Genomic DNA, 15054 nt, shown 5'->3' on the forward strand with positions numbered 1-15054 from the left:
CTTTACACCATGTGTCACCTAGAGCACCACACAATCTAGATGTGTGGGACTAGTGTAGAAAGTCAACACGGTTTTGGGGCCCCTGACACCTGGGATTCACCTTTATTTAAATTATATCACAGAGTTGATACACACTGATCATAGAGTCAAATGAACTTCTTACTTTTTTTTATTATTATTATTACACAAAGATTGCTGTTAAAGCAGGTTCCTGACCATCTTGTAATAAATGCGATTGCTTTTTTCAGACATAAAAGTGCAGGACTGTCCCTTGACTCTTGGAAGACTTGGCCCATCCTGTAAGTCTATTTTGATTCTAATTCTGGTGTGAAATGAGGTCACTGTGCTTCCCAGATCTGGGTCATGAGTAAATGGGATAAACAGGTCATCTACATTTTTATTCAAGTTGATAAAAACGCTGAACAGGAGCAGCATAAATCCAATGGCAGAACTGGATGGACACCAATCCATCAGCTCCTTTACACAGGCGTTTAGGCAGTCAGCTACAAATTACCACATGTTGATACTGTCCAGTCCACATTGCTCCATCTTGCCCACAAAGATACCCCACGGGACCATCCAAACACCTTGCTGAAAAGTCCAGATATGCTGTGTCAACAGCTTTCCCATGATGTACTAGTCTATAACCTTATCCCCATTGGATAAAAACACAATGAGCTTTTCTTTGCTTGTGTCTTATACACCTACCACCAGATGGAAATCGGTTTATGACATTTTACAGCTTTATAACATTTCCTGTCTCACCATGACATCACTTTTCCCCAAGCCTAAGGCTTCAAAAGGCCACAAAGGTGTTAAGAACTTAGTTTCTAAACCTTCCTCCCACTCTACTGTATCAGGTTACCGTGATCTCCCAGGCTGTTGAAATGAAGAATGCTGGCTTGATAATGAGACTAGAATAGAAAAGCCACTATTTCAGATGAGAGGAAGGGGACCTACAAGGTGGACCCACTTTGCCCTCTCAAGCTTCTTCCCAGCAGCCCTAAAAAGCAGTTGAAGTTTTATTTCCTTGACTCTGATTTTGAAAAACAAACAAATAAAACCAGCTATGATTGTATCTGAGCTTTCTTGAATACAAGGTACTGAAATCTTGGTATTTTAAAGCTTACAAGCTATATTTTCACTTGCTTTTTTTTTTTTTTTTAAAAAAAAAGAACAATCATAAAATGAGAAAGATACAGATAAACAACAAGGCAAAGTGAAAAATGCCAGGGTATTTATGAAGGGTATAATACCTAATTATGCCAATAGTGACACACCTTCCTGTAGACAAGGCTCTTTAGAAGCTGCTAAAACATTCAACAAGAATAGTTTAAGCAATTCGTCAACATCTGTTTACTGCCTGCTGCTGGGAACACAAAAAGGTGAAAGTACGGCCAAGTGCCCTGCGACAGTTTAGAGTCTAGTCTGGGTGGGGATCAAAAAAAAAAGAAGACACTTTCAGCAAAAGGTCCACCAACCAAAGCAGCATGATGCCATGTGAATGTGCCAGGCAGCGTGTGTGCCAGACGTTCCAAGAGACTGCCAGCTGGAGGGTGGCGGAAACACTTTTCAAAGGGAATGAGACTGTCTGGGTCTTAAGGGACGGATGGGTAGGTGCGCATTCTGGGTGGAGGGTGTGGAATAAATTGTATTACCCACGTAGATGAAAGAAGTTAAGCTGGATCCAAATCCCCTCTTACTTATCAAATAGAAAGAGAAAAGCCTCATGCTCAACTGGGAAATTAACAAAACACTTGACTCTGCAATATGGGGTCTGTGCCTCCCCATCAGAGTTCAGCCAGGGTCACGCAGGAATGAATGTCCATTACAGTCACTCTAACAAGATGCTCCGATGAAAACCCTAATATGCTATCATACACAGCACAAATTTCATTAAAATCATCCACTGCAATTTAAGTTTTGAGACTAATGGATTTTCTAAGAATGCAACAACATATGCCACAAAGGTAAAATCCCAAGAAAGAAAAGCCAGTAGTGGTTTGCAACCCTGGCTCCATATGAGAACCACTTGGGGAGCGTTCAAGAAACACCAGTGTTTGGGCTGTACCTCCAACCAATTACATCACAATCCCTGAGGCATCAGCATTTAAATTAAAAATACCAGCGATTCTAATTCATTCTCATCAAATATTTTTCGAGTGCCTACTGTACGCCAAGCATTGTTCTATGTTTTGCAGATTCAAGAGTGAATCAAATAGAACCCACCCCCACCCCTCCAATAAAAAAACCCTCAGATTTTACATTATAGTGGAGAAGAGCAGACAGAAAAGCAAATTACCTCAGGAAAATATATGTTAAGAAAATTGACAATATGCTAAGGAGAAAATAGAGCTGAGATGGGGGATACCTCAAGCCGGAGTAGGTTGGCATGGGAGACTTCACGGCAGACGACATTTGAATTGAGACCTGAAGGAAGTGAGGAAGCAACTCAGCTACATGAAAGAACATGCCAGGCAGAGGAAACAGTAGGTTCAAGGGCCGGAGGCAGATGTCAGTATGGCTTGAGCCGAGAGACAGAGAATAGAGATGAAGTCAGAGAGACAAGGGCAGGGGAGGGGAGAGAACAGCAGGGCCTGGTTAGGCTATGTGACGGGGATGGCTCTACTCTGAGTGAGATGGGAAGCTACGGGGAAAGTTGGAACAGAAAAGTAACATGATCTGATTTACATTTTACTAGAATCGTTCTGGCTGCTCTGCCGAGAATAGACTATGGGGAGAAAGGGGGAGCTAGAGCAATCGAGCGATTCCTAAAATAGTCCAATTGAGAGCTGAGGGAAGCTTGGATGAGGGAAGAGGTGATGAGCAATGGTCAGATTCTGGATATATTTTGAAGAACTAACCAGAGACAAAGCATCTGGAAGGGGCAGTGGTGGGAATCAAGAACTTGGTTTTAGACTTTAAAGTCTGAGGTGGCCATTAGACATTCAGTGGGATTTGACGTGAAGTACAGGTTAGGTTCTCCTCTCCCACCCAGACATGCTGGTCTGATACTAGTTTCATTCATTTAAAAAGCATTCATGAAGAATCTACTATGATCCAGGCACTGTACTAGGGGCTTGAATTACAGCATCAAATAGGAGCTAGTCTCTGCCTAGAAGAACCTTCCAGTCTAGTGTTTCTGACCCACAGCTGACATCAACTCCAGGAGTGGCTCTGACTTCCCTCTCTGCAGTTCCCCTCCCCAGCCAAACCCACAGCACAGTGTTACATCACCCAGATTCACTCAGGCCTCGGTGTACATCTATCGGCCAATATGCCAAGGGGAGTCTTAGCCAGTTCCAGGTCTCCAACAAAATAGGGTTCAGGAGGCTCACCATGTTCCTGAAGCAATGCTTTTTCCTTTGTTCCCCCCCCCCCCCCGCCGCACAGTTCCAAAAGATACGTAAACAATGTGATACAATTGATAATTCAAGGCAATCAGTATTTTATTTTTATTCCCCACTCACAGAATATGAAAATACATACATATATATATATATATATATACATATAAGTGTGTATATTTGTATGTGTTTGCATCTTTTCCCTAAGTGACATGTGTTAAATAAATATTAGTTGAATGAAAAAGAAAAAAAAGCTGGTTTGCAGGCAAAGAGGACAAAGTAAAATCTCTAAGGAGAACTGAGTGTAACTGATAAGACTACCTCTTTCAAATATGTGCTGAGCTTTCATAGTTTTCAATGGTTTTATGGGACGTTACCTTCTTCCTATCGGCAGGACCATCACTGTTAGCAACGTTTACATGCTGTGTCAAAATGAAGATGGAGAATAGCATGTGAGAAAGAGCTATAAAAAAGAATCAGTCCAACTATCCTAGTGCACAGGTTCCAGCATGGATTTTAACCAATGGAAATCCAGAAGCTCTTCTTGATGCAATAAATGAGAATGGTGGTGGGTAGAGATATTCCACATGAGAAGAGCACACACAATTCCACCTGGGCCCCACTGTGACTACCTACCTGCCTATTAGCAGGAACAGTGAGCAGCTCCTCTTTGGTGTATGCTAAAAATAAAGAAGACTGCCAATGAGTGACACTTTACATGCACAACCCTCCAGGTAAAGTTCTGGTTACCATAGCAAACCCCACTCATGACAGCAGAGGCAAAGAGCATGACGTATCAAATGGCCAGAGTTCTGCCTTCCTGCAGGAAAGCAGCTATACTTTCCAGATATACTAATCAGCCATTATAGTCCTTTCTGTGAATAAAAGTCCAACCTACATTTGTGGGTCCTGGCCATTCTCAATTACTATTTGCCTGAAATAGTAGTCTTTTGTCTGATGTTTACTTCTCAGGATGCTGATGTAACTCTCAAGATGGAACTTATTTTTAAATAGAGGTCCAACCACAGGGAAGAAAACAAATAGCTGCTTTCTCATTCTCCCAAGCCTGTAACCTTGGCCAAAGTGCCTTTGAACCCCACACCTGGCAAGAACCTGTATTTTGGTGTCTTCCATGACTGGCCCCAAATTGGTGACAGAGAAATGGACCGATCTTTGAGAAAGACCCAATGGAAAAGGTCTTACTATCAACCCACCTAAAAATGGGCTCCATGTTCTCATTCTAGGGTTCTATCAACTGGAAAGAGAAGTAGAGGCAGAAAAGACCAAACTACAAGAAATAATGGTGTGTAAGGAAAACCAGGAGAAAGAAGACCTCAGGGCTTCTTATGAATGCAAATAAATTCCATCTTTGCATATAAGAAGGCAACATGGTCATCTCTGTCTTTCCTTTAAGGATTCAAGAAAGAGGCTTAAACCATGAAGTCGCCAGCTGGATCAGAACAAAACTTGAGCCCAAATGCCCAAGTGGAGAAAAAAACAGAAATAAACTTCTTATTCTTAGCTTCTCAAGCTTAAGCCCCAGGGCCAACTTTACAAAGAAATAGTACATTTAGAATCTAAGTAAGTATATTTCTTCACTGTGTTTTAACAATCTGTGTCCTGGGTTTATGAGCAGGAAAATGAATTAGAAAACTCAGAGCTCTGTAGGGACTTTAGGGATTCTGGGCAGTTTCTGCTTCTCAGAGAATCTGTATGGAATAACGGTTAAGAACACACGCTTATGAGTCAGAGAGATGGGGTTCAAAAATCTTGATCCAACTCTGAAGAGATGTGCAACCTCAGGCAAGTAATTTAAACTTTTTGAGCCTACTTTTCATCATCTGAAAAACAAAGATAACTAAGATCACTGCCTGGAATGCAGTATGTGCTCAATTTCTTCAACAACTATTTACTGAATGCCTGCTGCATACTAGGCACTGGAGAAACAGTGAACAAGCCACGGTCCCTGTTTTGATGGAGCTTACATTCTAACAGGCAAGACAAATAATAAACAAAGCAAAACTTTATTTGAACCAGAAGTATTGTGATAGAGTACCTGGGGGTGGCCATTTTAGATTACATGGCGGTAGAGAAGATGGTCCATGAAGGTCTGGGAGAAGAAGCTTCCAGGCAAAGGAAGCTTTGGGACAGAGCTTGGTGTGCTCCAGAATGGAAAGAAGGACTATGTGTCTGGGCACAGAGAATGAGTGCAATGAATGGTAACAGAGGAAGTCATTGCAGAGGTCGGTTAGGGCCAAGGGACCCGGATCATATTCAAAGGGCAACAACAACAACAAAAATCCCTAGTTTTAAGCTTGGGAGTGCCATGACTTGATTTGTCTTTTAAAAAGATACCTCTAGATTCTCTGAGGAGAAAGTACGAAGAGTCAAGAGTGCTCTCTGAACACCCAGTTAGAAGACTACTGCCGCAGGGGTCCAGGGACAAGATAGTGGTGACTTCAGCTAGGGTGGCTGCCAGGGAAGAGGGGCGAAGGGGCTGAATACTGGAGGAAGGGCCAAAAGGACTTATAGATTTAGTTGCTGGGAGTAAGAAAAAGGGAAGAATGAAGGGTGGTTTCTAGGTTTTTTAAATGAGCCATTGTGTGGATGGTGGTGCCATTTATTGAGACAGGAGGAAGAGAAAGAAAGAACTAGCTTGAGGGAGAAATATCAAGGATGCCGTTTTGATCATGCTAGGTCTGAGATGCCTAATACACATATGTGGAGATGCCAAGATGTCAGTGGTGAATATGAATCTGGAACTCAGTGGAGAGATCAAAGCCAGAGGCAGAAATTTGGGAGGCAATAGCACATAGATGGTAGGTAAAGCCTTGAGGCAGAGGAGATTTCACTAGGAGGGAGAATAGCTAAAGAAGACCCAAGGTCAAGTACTGGGGCAACACGATAAAACAGTGAATATTAGTTGTTATTATTTTCAGTACATAGGAAGGAGACTGTTATCCAGTTATTGTTATCAGCACATTTTTACCCACCTATCTACCTACACATCCTGCCATCCATTAATACCATAAACATTGAGCACATTTCTTGAGAGGGAGTAGACAGTAGTGGTCAAGACTGCAGCTCTAGAGCCAGACTGCTCTGTTTCCATCCCAGACCCACCAGCTTCCTGTAACCTTGAAAAACTGGCTTAACCACATTGCACCACCATTTCTCCATCTACAAAAGGGGAGGCAGTAGGTTGAAAGGTGGCCCCCCAAAAAGGTATGTTCACAACCTGTGAATGTGACATTATTTGGGAAAAGGGTCTTGGCAGATATAATTAAGAATCTTGAGATAAGATCATCCTAGACTATCTGGGTGGCCCTAAATCCAGTGACAAGTGTCCTTATAAAAGACACGCAAAATAGAGATGCACAGACATAAAAGAAGACACAAAAACACAGAGAAGGCAATGTGATGAAAGACAGAGACCAGAGTGGAACAGACACAAGGAATGTCCATAGTAACCAGAAGCTAGAAGAGGCAAGGTTTCTCCCCAAAAGCCCCCCAAGGAGTATGGCCCTGGCAACACCTTATTTCAGACTTCTGACCTCCAGAAGTATGAGAGAATACATTTCTGTTGCTTTAAGCCATCAAGTTTGTGGTAATTTGTTACGGAAAACGAATACAAGGGTAATAACAGCATGTGCCTCGTTGGATAATTATGAGAATTAAAGGAGTCAATATATGCAAAGTGTCTAGACCAGTGCCTGCCAAATAGGGAGCATTCAAACACTGTTAATTCTTACCTGTGTGCTGGATGGACTTTGTTTTGAACCCTGAAGAGTATGGGGGAAAGGCAGATCATTTTCAAAGACCCTCAAGATTAAAGACAGGCAGCTGAGCAGGTGAGGGACCAGAAGGTGGGGAGGATGCTCAGGTGCCAAAAATTGCTGAATGCTGCTCCCCAGCAGTCACCAATAAAGAAATTAATAAGCCTTACATCTGCTCAGGTTTTTAAAGGCGAGTAGTAGGTCCAGCGAGGGCTTAATGCAATCCTTCATGGTACCTTCCTTTCCTCTCACCATCTCACTGCTTGCTCTCTCATGAGAATCCATGCTGATGAGGACACAAGGAGCACATTTTCTGGGGACAGCTGTCTCTACTTTTAGCCTAATGATATTGGGAATAACGATGACCAGAGCGGGGCAGGGGTGGAGAGTGGGCAGTGGAAAACTGGAGGAAAGCGATGCCAATTTTGTATGCTGAGTGATTTTGTAATAATATTTGCATGGCTGCTTTAGCCTTGGAATTTAATATTGTTCACCAAGAGACCCATATAGCACAATCTAGTTTTACCCAAATCTCTATAAAATACACTTTGCCAAAGGTGGGGGGGGTGTAGAACCCAACTGAAACACAGCTGAAATCAGACATTTTATAAGTGTCCATTGGCCAACACACAAAAATGTAAAGAGTTTACTGACATCTTGCTTTACTAAACTTGGCTCCATTCTCATCTTTGTAAGTGTAAAGAGAAATGTTCAACTACGTGAAAAGACTCTGTAATTACTGTTTTGGTTCACCTACGTGTAAATATAAGTAGTGTCAGGAACCAGTCCATATTTTTCATGGGAATGAGGGGCATTACTGGGTGTTTAAATGTACATACACCAACCCAAGGAAGAATGGCTACCCTGAGACACATGTGCCTCCCTGCTCTCCAGAAAGAGAGTTGTGTGTAATATCGGAATTACAATACTACCGGAGACCCCATAGCAGGACAAGCAGGTTCCCATGAGACAGGCATCTGCGAAGTGCTGGCCTTTGGTGAAAAGGACAGAAGAACTGGTGTTTATTGTTTCCCTTAGATGTGGTAAGACCTTGTTAGGAGTGACTGCAGCCAGACGGGGCCCCAGGAGAGCAGAGCTCCCAGACACCGTCTCTCCTCCCACCACCTTCCTCTGGATGCCCAGAGGCCGCCCTGTGAGGCAGCCCAGTGCCTCCACCCTCTACCATGAGTCCACCATGATCCAAATTTACCTCTCTCCCACCCTTCTCCAAGCACAACTGCTATTCCCCCAGCGGGCAGGTCTCGGCCAGGAAGCTGACTCTGGATTTCCATAGCACTAAGTACGGCCCTTACTCAGGATAGGAATCCTATGCTGTATTGTATTAGTGTGTCTTTATTTTTAGGAAAGCATGATGGTCACTCTTTGGAGGCCAGGATAACAGGGTATGTGTGTGTTTTAACTGAGATGACGGGGTCGCAGTAGTCGAGTTAAAATCTAGAGCATGCAAAGCCAGGTGCTGGGGTGTCCAGGTGTCGATAAAAAGGAGACCACGCATGGCTCAGGTCAAATCCATTTCCACTCTTGCTAAAAACATCCAAAGCCCCAGCCTGAAGCATCAGTCATTCAGTTAAGGGCCACATATACCATGGAGGCCCTTCCCCAGGAGGCTGTTCAAAGACCACAGATCCTATCTGGAATGAACTAAATTTACTTCAACCTGAAGGGATTGAATCATGCTCCTTGCAAAACCGTAAGAGTGTGTGGATTTTTTTTATCCTCATGTGGATCGCTAGGCACTTCAGGCTGCTTCAGACAACACTTCTCCTATCTCCTTGCTATGATTTCATCTAAAACTTGTGACAACAGTGTGTGCAAAATTAGTCCTCTCTGCTGTAAAGTCAGTTCCCCGAGCCCCACTTCTCCAAAACCTCTTCATATGTCCTAGAGTGCTTTATGAGTGACAGAAACACTTTAAAACCTAAAAACAAATAATCCAAGAATAACTTAATCGGCCAGATGTTCAATGCTAGCTATCTGGTTTCATGAAGTAGTTTCATAAAGAGAGTTAATTCTTAAGTTTCTGATTTTCTGTTCACTCAATGTGTTCAAATAGGTAATGCATGCAACAAGAAGCCAGGAGCTGTCAGAACGGGGATTGTTTCCTGGCCTGACTGAGAACGTGGGGTGGAGAAGACGCCATTGACATCGGCAAGACGCCACAGCCAGGGGTAGGCCTCTTCCCGGAGCTGGAGAGACTTAAAAGACAAATGTGTCTTCTCCATACACTTAGTGCCTTAATAAGCCATCTCTCGGCTCAGCCGCCTTATCAGACCACAAAGGGCCTCTTCAACTATTGAATTTTCAAACTGTAAATGCTCCCAGTGTTTTCTTGCACACATTTGTAGATAGAATGCAGAGCTCTTTAGATCACAGGCAATTCAAGTCTGAATCAGCCGACCTACCTGGCTTCAAATCCTGCTTCTCCCCAGAACTGCAAAACCCATGGGAAATATATACTTCCCAATTCCATCTTTTTTTCACGTCTAGAATATGGCTATTATAAGATCAAGAATTTAAATATTTTAAATGCCGTGACAGGATCTATCATTTTATATGCAACTTATGCCTAAACCCAAAGGACAACATAATCTAGACGTAGACCACCCCGTCGGAAAATAAATCAAGAATAATTTGAGAACATATTTTTATACCTCTTTTGTTAAAAAACAAAACAAAAAAACAAAACATTCTGTACATTTTCCCCCAAAATCATTTAATTTGGCCCACATCTATTGAGTGCTTAGTAAGCTAAGTGCTCCTTTTGCTCCTGTCTTCACTAATAATTAAGAATATTTATTTAATTTCCCTAAGTTTAATCACAGACCCGTTAATAAAACCAATGGGATACACAGATTTTTAATTCTTCCTCATCCACCTGCATCTTGTATAATCGCCATAAAAAGACAACAGTTCCCCAGATCAAGCAACTGTAGATTGCGCTTTTAGTTCCAGTTGTACTGGAATGAGTCAAGTTCTATGCTTTTCTGGACCTCAGCTTCTTCAAGTGCAGGAATTAGCAAATGTGACTGCATCACCCGCCTCCAGAGCACAGCGGAGAGGGGAAACTAGGCAGGATCTCTTAGCTTTGAGCCCTGACAACTTGACCTTTGAATAAGAGACAGAAGTGAAATGCAGATGTATCCACTGAAACAAGCCAACAGATAAAAAGGCAGACATCCTGAAAGATTCCTTAAAGGGGAACAGGGAGGTGAGGCTGCTCTGAGCAGTCCAGAGCTCTTCATCTAAAGCTGAAAGAAAGCTTCAGCCGTGTCCACTAAAAAGTCCTGCCTCTGGGCTCTCACTGACTTTGGCAAGAGGCGTATTCATTTCTCAGCACGCTATGAGAAGCACTCACTATGTACCAGACACTGTCATGAAGGAGTTTGCATACACACCTCAGCATCTCCTTTTTATTCCTCCTATGGACAACTCTGTGAGGTAACTGTTATACCAATTTTGTATATGAGGAAACTGAGGCTCCAAAATTTTGAATGATCTGGACAATAAGAAGTTTTTTGCATGGCTAGGATTGCAGCCCAAGTCTCTGCCCCTAATTCTGGAATCCTTCCTTTCCCTCCTGGCTGCCTCAGCGGGATCCAAGTGCCAGGTTCACCTCCCCAGGCTGGCAGCAGCACTTCCACCTTCCCCACAAAATCCCCAGACTCATGCAGTGCCCTCTGAATCTCAGTGGGCACCCCTCCTGTTTACCAAGCCCCATTCTTCCCTGCGTTGCAGGCTCCCTACAGCGCCTCACCCAACCTCTGCTTTCCTCCTATCTTCCAGCAAAGGCAGATGCCAGCTTTTCTTCTCCTGCACCTGCTGTGGCCTCTTCCCTCCCAAATTCTCCTTATCTTGTCTCTCCCACCTTTCCCACTTCTCTTTTGTTGACCACACATGCCTGGGAGGGGGATTTGAGGAACTCTCCTGAATAAACCTTCTTCCAACGCTCCCATCTCCTCCAACTGCTCTCTGATTATTTTAACTGGCACGCTTCTGGATCCAGTGTCTACACCCCCCACTTGCACTGTCTTGGCACCACTCTCTCCTTCATCCCTTGTAACCTGGCTTCCATGACCATCCTTTGCAGACACTGCTCTCAGTCTCTGTCAGTGGCATTTTCCCATCATCCTCCTGGGAGGCTGGCCCTTCTCGGAAATGACAGCCAGCACCTGTTCACCTGCCTCCCCACCTAGCATTCTCCTTAGTCCTGTGGATACACTTGAGGGCAGGAAACACTTGAAGAGGTTAAAATCTCTCAAGTCTCCACATCTGCCCTATTAAAGAGATTCAGCCTCTTTGAGTTTGGCCCTGACCTTTTGTTGATTTGTCTTCTTTGGAATGCTTCCCCATGTGGTTGGTGTAGTAAGAGGAACCTGGGGCCACCTCCCAACAGAGACACCCCCTTCCCACCATGGGCTGAGTCACTGAGGCCCACATGATCCAGGCCAAGGGAGCACCCACAGCTCTGTGTTATCTTGTCCAGCCCACCAGGCCTGGAACTTCTAAGTCAGGGTTGGGACAACACCCTACAGTACAATGAGCCAGGAAGGTGGTGTGAGGGTGTGTGAGGGTGTGTGTGTGTGTATTGGGGGACACAGCAGGAAAGAAGTTTGAGGAGGCACAAAGGATTTGGAATTTATCCCACAGGAGGTCCCTGGGGACCACTGATAGGTTTTACAAGGAGAAGCAGTCCTTAGACCTTGATGACTGATTAGATGTGATTACATGTGGGAGGAGTGAGAAGTCTGAGAGGGTTTCTCTAGGTTTCTGGTTTACTGAATGTTAAAGCTCCAAACTCCCTATTTCAGTTAACTGTGTCTTCACACTCCTAACCTGCAGGTGGTCTTTGTTTCTTCTTCACTACAAATCCAAACAGTGCCCATACTTCAAATCTATTCTTTTCTTCCTAGCCGACTGCCACCCACCAGCTCAGACCTCCATCCTCCAGTTTATTACAATAACCTTCTCAGTAGGCTCCTCAACTCTCATCTCTCCCAAATCCCAATTCTTTCTGCAAGAGATTAGATTAATCTCCCTAAAGCACATAGCTGATCATGACAGTCCCTTGCTCAAAAATTTCAAATAGTTCCCTGCCATCTGCAGAACTAAGTTCCTCCAAGTCCTTAGCTCAGCCTCTTCTCCCATCACCCACCCAAGGGCCACATCCCACCTTAGGATCACCTTGCAGCACGCACCTGTCCTACCTAGGTTCTCCTCCACAAGCCTTTCATATCCCCTCACTCCAAAATGATTCTTTCTCCCCCTACTCCTAAAATATGTTATTGGGACTATCTTCAGTTGCTTTATTCACTCATTCATCCTTCATTCCTTTGATTATCTGTTCATTCCTTCATCCACTGAATACAGGGCGCTTATTAGGCACACAGGCACTGGTTTTGATCGGAGCTCTCAGTATACTTACCTCACTTCTCCTAATAGATTGAAACTCTGACAGCAAGCAGGGAGCCTCCAGTATCTATGTGTGTCCCCAGGAACCTCTAAGCTCCTGTGCACAGCAAACTACAGGTACTCCAAAAATAAATTGGTTGAAATGAATAAAGAAATTATCATAAGTTTCCTTAAATAGTAAACTGCCTTAAGTGCATGCAAACTCAATTTCAATGATACAGATTTAAAGTATAATTCAATATTTTTCCTGGAGCATATTAACTATGACAAGGCAGGTGCATCCGACACACTTTACAAGGTTCTGATTCTCCCTCTTCCAGCACCCTTACTTACTACCTCTTCCCCTTGCTCCTACATCTCCCCCTCTCCCTCCACCGTACACACACTCACACCACCATGTTATTATGGGTGGAGCAGCAGTTCTTGGCCCATTCTAATGGAAGGAATTGATGAAGCTAGAACAACCACCTACAGCTAAAAGTGTGTTCTGAGACATTCTACGTGTTCTGCCCCCACACTCCCGTACCTGTACCAACTTGACTCCCCACCCGAAATCATAGACCAGAAAAGCTGGCCCTGTAGAAACACCAGGGCCCTAGAGCCCAAGTCCAAGGCAGACTGAGTGTGGGAAACCCCACTGAGGAAGGACCAGAGGCACTGGAGGTCCAGGGGGCTCTTTGTAAAGGGAGATCCAGAGTATCACTTTCGCAGCCATTCAGTGACCACCTGCAGCAGCGTCATCATTATCCCTCAAGGCACCCTACCTCTGTGGGAGGCGAGAGGTCAGCCAGCTGCAAGACACAGATGCCAGTCCTTCCTGCCCCCAACACCCCACCTCCAGTCCCAGCGCAGCTCTGCAGTTCTGGAATGCCCTCGTGCCTGCCATTCCAGCCTCTGCGACCAGTCCCTGCCAGACCTTGTCCTCTTCACACTCCAGTGTCCCCTTATCAAGGTCTCTGCACAGATCAGGACTGCTGCTGAGGACAGACTTCTGAAAAACTCCAGCCACAGGCCCTGGACCTTCCCCTTACTTAATGCAGCATTGTGAGAAGACAAGCAGCCCAAACACCTAAAATGTCAATGCTACCGGGGAGGGAGAGAGGAGAGGGGAGGGAGAGCCGGGCAGGGAGGGGCGGGGAGGGGCGGGGAGGGGAGGAGAGGGGAGGGGAGGGGAGAGGAGAGGAGAGAAAGCGAGCCACGTTTTAGGAGGAACTCCACTTAAGAGGGAGAGCAAGATTTCCCCATCGGTACGTTCTCCATCTCCCTGGCAGATGCCAGTAGCCGCCCCCAAAGATGCCCTTGCGCTTTTCGAGCCCCCTCCACTCCCTTGCCCGGCACGTCTCTTCTCCAGGCAGGGGAGGGCGAGGGATGAGGAAGCGCGGGAGATGGATCCCAAGGCAGTACCTGAAGACGGCGCACCTGAGTGCCTCCGCCCTGGAGAAGACAAGGCGATGGCCCAGGGATGAGGACCCGGGGCCAGGGGCTCCTGGCCCTGTCCTAAGTGTGCCCTGCAGTGCGTCTCGGTTTGTGCCGGTGTCTCGGACCGGCTCTGCCCGGCCCTCGTCCCGCGGCCGCGTCCTCCCCGCCCCTGGCAGGATACGAGGGGAGTTTGCGCCGCGAAACGTGGGACACAGCTTCGGCATCCCCAATCACCGTGTTGTCGCGGCTGGGATTCCCGCACCCGGATTTGTCAGTAAACTTTCCCCGGCGCACGCGGTCTCGGAGGTACCACCCCACCCTCATCCGAATCCCCATATCCTGGCTGCAGCCGACGATCGTTTCACCTGCACGCGGCTGGTCCGAGGCTCCTGCTGCTTCATGCGCGTTCGGACCCAGGCGCCGCCCGGCGAGACCCCGCGCCGCTGCTGCTGCCGCCGGTGCGGCCGCCGCGCCTGCTCGGAGCTGCAGCGCAGTGATGCTCCCACAGCCGCAGGAGGCGCAATCCCTGGCGCCCGAGCCCGGCGAGCCCCCGCAGTCGCCACCACACCGCGTCTCCCTGCCCGGGGCCGGGACGCACCGGCGCTGGGAGCCCGCTCCTGGATCGGCTCTCCCAGCTGTGCTGTGCTGAGGATCCACAGAGCCTCCAGGATGGGCGGGGATTCCCTCCCACTGGTAGATTCGAGGGGCGGGAACTCCCTTCCTGGAGTGACAGGGACAGGGGGCGGGGATTCCCCTGCAGGAATGACAAGGTGGGCGGGGATTCCCCCCAGAACAAGGCACACCGCGGGCAGAGCGTCCCTTGGGGTAAACCCCAAGTCCTAGTGAGCTGGCTTCATAAACCTGAGTACCTTGGGAGGAAAGGATCCAATGAAATGGCAGTTCAGAATTTCCAGATGGCGGAGCTTTGGGCGCCATCTAGGTGGAGGAGAGCGAGCTAGGGGACTTGAAGTTGCCTTTGCAATAGCACTTTACAAAGCATGGAGAAAAATGTAAATTGCTTTATAAAAGAATGGGGCGGAGGTCAAAGGAGATGGGGGAAGGTCTAACCATCCACTTTAAGC

At 46.1% G+C, this 15054-nt stretch overlaps 1 protein-coding gene across 2 annotated transcripts in view; it reads right to left on the reverse strand.

Annotated features, from left to right (window-relative positions):
* PDZD2 (PDZ domain containing 2) overlaps window positions 1–14646 on the reverse strand; it is a 331805-nt gene extending 317159 nt beyond the window's left edge. For both annotated transcript variants that reach the window (XM_019737274.2, XM_019737273.2), the window contains exon 1: window positions 14338–14646. The gene's annotated coding sequence lies outside the window, so the exon portion shown is untranslated. The remainder of the gene's footprint in view (window positions 1–14337) is intronic.
* Window positions 14647–15054: the final 408 nt, after the last annotated feature.

The sequence above is a fragment of the Rhinolophus sinicus genome, linkage group LG03 (genome assembly GCF_036562045.2).
Source record: "Rhinolophus sinicus isolate RSC01 linkage group LG03, ASM3656204v1, whole genome shotgun sequence".
NCBI classification, from domain to species: Eukaryota; Metazoa; Chordata; class Mammalia; order Chiroptera; family Rhinolophidae; genus Rhinolophus; species Rhinolophus sinicus.